Source organism: Meles meles, chromosome X, assembly GCF_922984935.1.
Source record: "Meles meles chromosome X, mMelMel3.1 paternal haplotype, whole genome shotgun sequence".
In the NCBI taxonomy this organism is placed as follows: Eukaryota; Metazoa; Chordata; class Mammalia; order Carnivora; family Mustelidae; genus Meles; species Meles meles.
This window is the reverse complement of record NC_060087.1, coordinates 88,897,068-88,906,286: the sequence shown is the minus strand read 5'-3', so window position 1 is coordinate 88,906,286 and position 9,219 is coordinate 88,897,068.

Sequence of the window (9,219 nt, the reverse complement as noted above, 5' to 3'; positions counted from 1 at the left end):
ATGCCAGGGCCTTTGTCTTAGATGCAGGGTAGCTGCCCAATGAGGTGTGGAGTTTTAACTAGGGGGCCTTCAGCCTGAGTTCGGTCTGGACTAAGAGCAGAAGGCAGGAAGAGGCTTCTCACTGCTCTGTTTACTTAGATGTTCCTTTGCACCTCACAAAAAAGGGAACGACAGCCTTTAACTCTCTGGTTTGGGAGAAATAGTAAAAATATTGGGAAAATAGGCCCTATGGAAAAGTTGCCAACTTCTGCCCCATTGTTTCAATTCAAATTTTTTTCTTGACCTCTGAAGACTTTGATAATTCAAGAGTCATTTTGGTGTATTCTCTTGTCAATCTGCATTGAGATGACAGGTCTCAAGGCAACATTTGCAGTAATCTGGTACTCACAGCTAATTTAAGTCATAAAGAGGCTTTTGTACTGCATTCACGTTGATCTTGTACTAAACAAATTACCCAATCCTGGAAAACAATTTTATTACTTTTCCTGAGGCATCATTAGAAACATGTTGAAGTCCAGAAGAGGTGAGAAAGTTGTTTATTTCTTTACTCAACCAATAAAACATTACTAAAAGGGTATCTACTGTATACCTGGCCCTAATCTTGTTATTAGGGATACAAAGAAAAAGACAGTCTCTGATCTCAAAGTTGCTCAAAGTCTAGTAGCTAGCAAGAAGTACAATGGTTAGCTCCAAGTCTATTGACTAGCACAGTAATGACCAACATTCACTCGGGTAAGTGCCATGACAGTGCAAAGTCAGAACAGAGGAGTATGAAGTAAGGTGAGTTTTGAAAGATGAGGAGTTAGAGAGCAACATGGTGATGTGGAAAAGAGACCTCCAGGTAGAAAGAACTTGTTGAGAGAAAGTCGTGAGGCATGAAAGAGTATTTTGGGGTACTGCCAATGTTTCGGTGTGACTGCAGCAAGGGACTTTTTAAGGTGGAGTGGTGGGAAGTGAGGGTAGAGACAAGCAGGGGCCTCAGTTGCCAAAGATAATAGTTTAGATTTCATCCTTAAGATTACAAGAAGCCATCAAAGGGCTCTAATTTGGGAAGTGGTTTGTGTTTTAGGTATGTCAGTCTGGAAGCAATGTACAGAAAGGATCAGAGAGGGGCAGGAATGGAATGTTTACATAGCAATGATTTACATGAGAAATGCTGAAGGCCTAAACTAAGATAGTGGTAGAAAGCATGTTGAGAAGCACCTAGAATTGAAAATATGATGAGATTTAAGCCATAAATGGGTGTGGAGATATTGAAAGCATAGGGGAATGAGTGGTAATGGAAGTATTGCCAAATTTGTAAATTTAAGTGTGGACAGGAAGAGAAGATAAAGAGGAGAATACCCAAAAACCAAATCAATGGTAAAAGGAGAAAGAAGAAGGAGAGGACAGATGGGCAGAAAATAGGGAGGTCGAGGGGAGGAGTCAAGATGGCGGAGAAGTAGCAGGCTGGGACTACATCAGGTAGCAGGAGATCAGCTAGATAGCTTATCTAAACATTGCACACACCTACAAATCCAGTGGGAGATCGAGGAGAAGAAGAACAGCAATTCTTGAAATAGAAAATCAACCACTTTCTGAAAGGTAGGACTGGCGGAGAAGGGAATCCAAAATGATGGGAAGACAGACCACGGGGGGAGGGGCCAGCTCCCGGCAAGTGGCGGAGCAACAGAACACAAAATCAGGACTTTTAAAAGTCTATTCCACTGAGGGACATTGCTCCAGAGGCTAAACCGTGGTGAAGCCCACATGGGGTCAGCGTGGCCCCAGGTCCCGCAGGGTCACAGAAGGATCGGGGGTGTCGGAGTGTCGCAGAGCTCACAGGTATTAGAACAGGGAAGCCGGCTACAGAGACAGAGTCGAGGACTGAGCTCTCAGCTCGGGGTTACCTTGAACCGGTCGCAGGCTGGGTGAGCTCGGAGCACGGCCAGAGGCCTTGGATACAGCAGTGATTGGGCACTGTTTTCTGGGGGTGCACTGAGGAGTGAGGCCCCAGGCTCTAGGCTCCTCTGGGCCCAGAAACTGGGAGGCCGCCATTTTCATTCCCGTCCTCCGAAACTCTACGGAAAGCTTTCAGGAAACAAAAGCTCCCCAAAGCGAACCCGAGTGGATTACTTAGTCTGGCCCCCAGTAAGGGTGGTGCAATTTCGTCTCCGGCAAAGACACTTGAGAGTCACTACAACAGGCCCTTTCCCCAGAAGATCAACAAAAATCCAGCCAGGACGAAGTTCATCTGTCAAGGAAAGCAGGTTCAATACCAAGGACAGCAGCAGAATTTCAGAGGAGGAGAAAGCAAACCACGGAACTCATGGCTTTCTCCCCATGATTCTTTAGTCTTATGGTTAATTTAATTATTTTTTATTTTTTTTCTTCTTCTGCTAAATATTTTAAACTTTTACCCTTTTATTTTTAAACGTTTTTTAACTAGTTTATCTAATATATATTTTTTTCTTTCATTTTTATATTTTTTCTTTGTTTTCTTTTATTAATTTTTTCTTTTTTTTCTGAACCTCTTTTTATCCCCCTTTCCCCCCCACGATTTGGGGTCTCTTCTGATTTGGTTAAAGCGCATTTTCCTGGGGTCTTTGCCATCTTTTAGTATTTTACTTGCTCCTTCATAAACTCTTAACTGGACAAAATGACAAGGCGGAAAAATTCCCCACAAAAAAAAGAAGAAGAGGCAGTACCGAAGGCCAGGGACCTAATCAATACAGACATTGATAATATGACAGTATCTAGAGTTCAGAATGACGATTCTCAAGGTTTTAGCTGGGCTCGAAAAAGGCATGGAAGATATTAGAGAAACCCTCTCTAGAGATATAAAAGCCCTTTCTGGAGAAATAAAAGAATTAAAATCTAACCAAGTTGAAATCAAAAAAGCTAGTAATGAGGTGCAATAAAAAATGGAGGCTCACACTGCTAGGATAAATGAGGCAGAAGAAAGAATTAGTGATATAGAAGACCAAATGACAGAGAATAAAGAAGCTGAGCAAAAGAGGGACAAACAGGTACTGGACCACGAGGGGAGAATTCGAGAGATATGTGACACCATAAGATGAAACAACATTAGAATAATTGGGATTCCAGAAGAAGAAGAAAGAGAGAGGGGAGCAGAAGGTATATTGGAGAGAATTATTGGAGAGAATTTCCCTAATATGGCAAAAGGACCAAAGGGACAGATCATCCAAGCAAAAGATCAACAAGGAAATAAAGGCCTTAAAAGACACACTGGACCAGATGGACATCACAGATATATGCAGAACATTTCGTCCCAAAGCAACAGAATACACATTCTTCTCTAGTGCACATGGAACATTCTCCAGACTAGGTCACATCCTGGGTCCTAAATCAGGTCTCAACTGGTATCAAAAGATTGGGATCATTCCGTGCATATTTTCAGACCAGAACTCAATCACAAGAGGAAAATTAGAAAGAATCCATACATGGAGACTAAATAGCATCCTTCTAAAGAATGAATGGGTCAACCATGAAATTAAAGAAGAATTGAAAAAATTCATGGAAACAAATGATAATGAAAACACAACGGTTCAAAATCTGTGGGACACAGCAAAGGCAGTCCTGAGAGGAAAATATATAGTGGTACAAGCCTTTCTCAAGAAACAAGAAAGGTCTCAAGTACACAACCTAACCCTACACCTAAAGGAGATGAAGAAAGAACAGCAAAGAAACCCTAAACCCAGCAGGAGAAGAGAAATCATAAAGATCAGAGCAGAAATCAATGAAATAGAAACAAAAAGAACAGTAGAACAAATCAACGAAACAAGGAGCTAGTTCTTTGTAAGAATTAATAAGGTTGATAAACCCCTGGCCAGACTTATCAAAAAGAAAAGAGAAAGGACCCAAATAAATAAAATCTTGAATAAAAGAGGAAAGATCACAACCAACACCAAACAAATACAAACAATTATAGGAACATATTATGAACAACTATACGCCAGCAAATTTGACAATCTGGAAGAAATGGATGCATTCCTAGAGACCTATAAACTACCAAAACTGAACCAGGAAGAAATAGAAAGCCTGAACAGACCCATAACCAGTAAGGAGATTGAAGCAGTCATCAAAAATCTCCCAAAAAAGAGCCCAGGGCCAGATGGCTTCCCAGGGGAATTCTACCAAACATTTAAAGAAGAATTAATACCTCTTCTCCTGAAACTGTTCCAAAAAATAGAAATGGAAGGAAAACTCCCAAACCCTTTTTACGAGGCCAGCATTACCTTGATCCCAAAACCAGATAAAGACCCCATCAATAAGGAGAATTATAGACAAATATCATTGATGAACACAGATGTGAAAATTCTCACCAAAATACTAGCCAATAGGATTCAACAGAACATTAAAAGGATTATTCACCACGACCAAGTGGGATTTATTCCAGGGCTGCAAATTTGGTTCAACATCTGCAAATCAATCAATATGATACAACACATTAATAAAAGAAAGAATAAGAACCATATGATACTCTCAATAGATGCTGAAAAAGCATTTGACAAAGTACAGCATCCCTTCCTGATCAAAACTTTTCAAAGTGTAGGGATAGAGGGCACATACCTCAATATTATCAAAGCCATCTATGAAAAACCCACTGAAAATTCATTCTCAATGGAGAAAAACTGAAAGCTTTTCCGTTAAGGTCAGGAACACGGCAGGCATGTCCATTATCACCACTGCTACTCAACACAGTACTAGAAGTCCTAGCCTCAGCAATCAGACAACAAAAGGAAATTAAAGGCATCCAAATTGGCAAAGAAGAAGTCAAACTATCACTCTTCGCAGATGATATGATACTATATGTGGAAAACCCAAAAGACTCCACTCCAAAACTGCTAGAACTTGTACAGGAATTCAGTAAAGTGTCAGGATATAAAATCAATGCACAGAAATCAGTTGCATTTCTGTACACCAACAACAAGACAGAAGAAAGAGAAATTAAGGAGTCAATCCCATTTACAATTACACCCAAAACTATAAGATACCTAGGAATAGGGATGCCTGGGTGGCTCAGTGGGTTAAGCCGCTGCCTTCAGCTCAGGTCATGATCCCAGGGTCCTGGGATCGAGTCCCACATGGCCTCCTTGCTTGGCAGGGAGACTGCTTCTCTCTCCACCTCTGCCTGCCTCTCTGCCTGCCTCTCTGCCTGCCTGTGTGCTCTCTCTCTCCTTCTCTTTGACAAATAAATAAAATAAAATATTAAAAAAAAGATACCTAGGAATAAACCTAACCAAAGAGGCTAAGAATCTAGATGCAGAAAACTATAAAGTAGTTTTATATTTTACTCATGAAAGAAATTGAGGAAGACACAAAGAAATGGAAAAATGTTCCATGCTCCTGGATTGGAAGAATAAATATTGTGAAAATGTCTATGCTACCTAAGGCAATCTACACATTTAATGCAATCCCTATCAAAATCCCATCAAAGGATTTTTTTCAGGAAATGGAACAAATAATCCTAAAATTTATATGGAACCAGAAAAGACCTTGAATAGCCAAAGGAATATTGAAAAAGAAAGCCAAAGTTGGTAGCATCACAATTCCGGACTTCAAGCACTATTACAAAGCTGTCATCATCAAGACAGCATGGTACTGGCACAAAAATAGACACATAGATCAATGGAACAGAATAGAGAGCCCAGAAATTGACCCTCAACTCTATGGTCAACTAATCTTCAACAAAGCAGGAGAGAATGTCCAATGGAAAAAAGACAGCCTCTTCAATAAATGGTGCTGGGAATATTGGACAGCCACATGCAGAAAAATGAAATTGGACCACTTCCTTACACCACACACGAAAATAGACTCAAAATGGTTGAAGGACCTCAATGTGAGAAAGGAATCCATCAAAATCCTTGAGGAGAACGCAAGCAGCAACCTCTTCGACCTCAGCCGCAGCAACATCTTCCTAGGAACATCCGCAAAGTCAAGGGAAGCAAGGGCAAAAATGAACTATTGGGATTTCATCAAGATCAAAAGCTTTTGCACAGCAAAGGAAACAGTTAACAAAACCAAAAGACAAATGACAGAATGGGAGAAGATATTTGCAAATGACATACCAGATAAAAGGCTAGTGTCCAAAATCTATAAGGAACTTAGCAAACTCAACACCCAAAGAACAAACAATCCAATCAAGAAACGGGCAGAGGAGATGAACAGACATTTCTGCAAAGAAGACATCCTGATGGCCAACAGACACATGAAAAAGTGCTCCATATCACTCGGCATCAGGGAAATACAAATCAAAACCACAATGAGATACCACCTCACACCAGCCAGAATGGCTAAAATTAACAAGTCAGGAAATGACAGATGCTGGTGAGGATGCGAAGAAAGGGGAACCATCCTAAACTATTGGTGGGAATGCAAGCTGGTGCAACCACTCTGGAAAACAGTGTGGAGGTTCCTCAAAATGTTGAAAATAGAACTACCCTATGACCCAGCAATTGCACTACTGGGTATATACCCTAAAGATACAAATGTAGTGATCCGAAGGGGCACGTGCACCCGAATGTTTATAGCAGCAATGTCTACAATAGCCAAACTATGGAAAGAACCTAGATGTCCATCAACAGATGAATGAATAAAGAAGATGTGGTATATATACACAATGGAATACTGTGCAGCATGAAAAGAAATCTTGCTATTTGCGACGACGTGGATGGAACTAGAGGGTATCACACTTAGTGAAATAAGTCAATTGGAGAAAGACAACTATCATATGATCTCCCTGATATGAGGACGTGGAGATGCAACATGGGGGGGTTAGGGGATAGGAGAAGAATACGCGAAACGAGATGGGATTGGGAGGAAGACAAACCATAAGTGACTCTTAATCTCACAAAACAAACTGAGGGTTGCTGGGGGGAGGGGTGGTTGGGAGAGGGGGAGTGGGGTTATGGACATTGGGGAGGGTATGTGCTATGGTGAGTGCTGTGAAGTGTGTAAACCTGGCGATTCACAGACCTGTACCCCTGGGGATAAAAATACATTATATGTTTATAAAAAAATAAGACATAAATAAAAAATTAAAAAAAAAAAAGAAAATAGGGAGGTCGAGGAATATGAGGTCTCACCAAAATTAAAAAAAAAAAAAACGTGTAGAAAGGAGTAAAAGAATGAGAGAGCAGCATAGCTAGGAGATTATGGTCCAAGACTGTTTTTTTTTTTTCTTAAGATTTTTTTATTTGAGAGAGAGAGAGAGAACAAGTGGAGGGAGATGGGAAATAGGGAGAGGGAGAAGCAGGCTCCCCACCAAGCAGGGAGCCTGATGTAGGGCTCAATTCCAGAACCCTGGGATCATGACCTGAGCCAAAGACAGCTGCTTAACTGACTGAAACATAGTGTCCTAAGCAGGTGTCCCAAGACTGGGGTATTTTAATTTTGGATGTCAGAGTTAGAATAATTTTGGGTAAAGAAAAAGATTGGAGTGTGTCTTTGGGACACTGTGGTTAGTATGGTGCAGAGAAGCTTACTGGAAATGAGAATATTAAATTGTTGAATGATTGATGTAGATGTTGGAGCCATCTGGAGGATGTTAGGATGGGCAGAGACCAGTGGATGGCTATGGTCAGTGGATAATAAATAGCATAAAGGAGTTACAGTAGGTGGCATAGTAGGATGGAATAAACCTCAAAGGATAGAGTTTATTTACAGAGATAATGAGGAATGGTCTAGAAGCAATGTAAGAGTGAGGAAAACCCATATTTCTTCTGGCACTAAGATACATGGTGTCTAAGAGAAGAGACTCTCCACTGGAGAGGACTTCAGGGTAAGATACGTCCTCACTGAACAGCCAGGTCACAGTTAAGAATTAAAAATGAAAGTAAGAGAGTAGATGTTGAAGTGGAGATGTTTCATAGTTTCCTGTTCTGTTCCATTAATGTATTTATCTATCCTTGTGCTATAACTTGACTGTCTTAATTACTTTAGCCTTATAAAGAGACTTACTATTTGGAAGAGTGAATCATCTATCATCTTCCTTAGGAGTATCTTGACTATTTTTGATCCTTTGATTTTTCCACAGACATTTTAGAGTTAGACGGACAAATTCCCCAAAGTAGGATCTGTTAGAATTTGATTGCAACTTCATTGAATAATCAATAAATTGTAGTATAACATATTTATAATATTGAATCTTTCAATATAGCATATTACTAAGCAACTCTTGACAGAAACCAAGAAATATTTAGAACTGAATAAAGGGAATATTCAGTAATTCTCCAAGTTTAAAATATACCTACCCTTGATCCAGCAATACCACCTCTAGGTGCTTAACTTAGAGAATCCCATGTGCATGCACACCAGAAAACATGGCCAAGAAAACCTAGAGCAGTGTTGTTTGTAACAGATTGAATACAACCCAAATTGTTGTTTTAACAAATTGAACACAACCCAAATTCAAAATCTAGTTGAATGAGTATATGAAGTGATATGTCCATAAATAGGATATCAGTCAGCAAAGAAAATGAACAAACTTGGCTGTATACAAGTTGGATGAATCTTCTGAATATTATATCAAGGAAAGAAAAAGGATACACAAGAATATATACTATACTACATGAGGTCATTTTTATAAACTTCAAAGATAGTTACACATAAATAGATGATAAAAGTATACAAAATAACAGGGGCTGTAAAGAAAAAACCTGAAGGACTTTTGGGAGGCTGGTCATGTTTTATTTGACCCAGGCAGTGGTTACATGAATGCCTACATTATAATTATTCTTTATACTATAATAGTTATGTTTTATGCACTCTTCTTTAGGTTTGTTGTATCTCATAAAAACAGCTTAAATATTACTCAGCACTGTCATACTCCCATATTTGAACATCTTTATGATGTTTGAGGACAAACATGTTCCTTAATGCATTAAAGCAGGCCCTGAGTGTGTATGTGTGTCTTGGTAGAGATGGGAGTATTGGAGTGGGGTAAAGGAGGTCACATATCATATTAAAATCTGTTTGATGTGAAGATGATCTAACAGAATTCCCCTTATATGCAATTGGCCCTGCCTTTTAAAATACACACATATTTATATCTTTGGAGTAAATACCTAGTAGTATGATTGCTGGGTCATAGGAAAGATACAAATGTAGTGATCTGAAGAGGCACCTGCACCCCAATGTTCATAGCAGCAATGTATACAATAACCAAACTGTGGTGGGAGCCCAGATGTGTCCATCAACAGATAAATGGATAAAGAG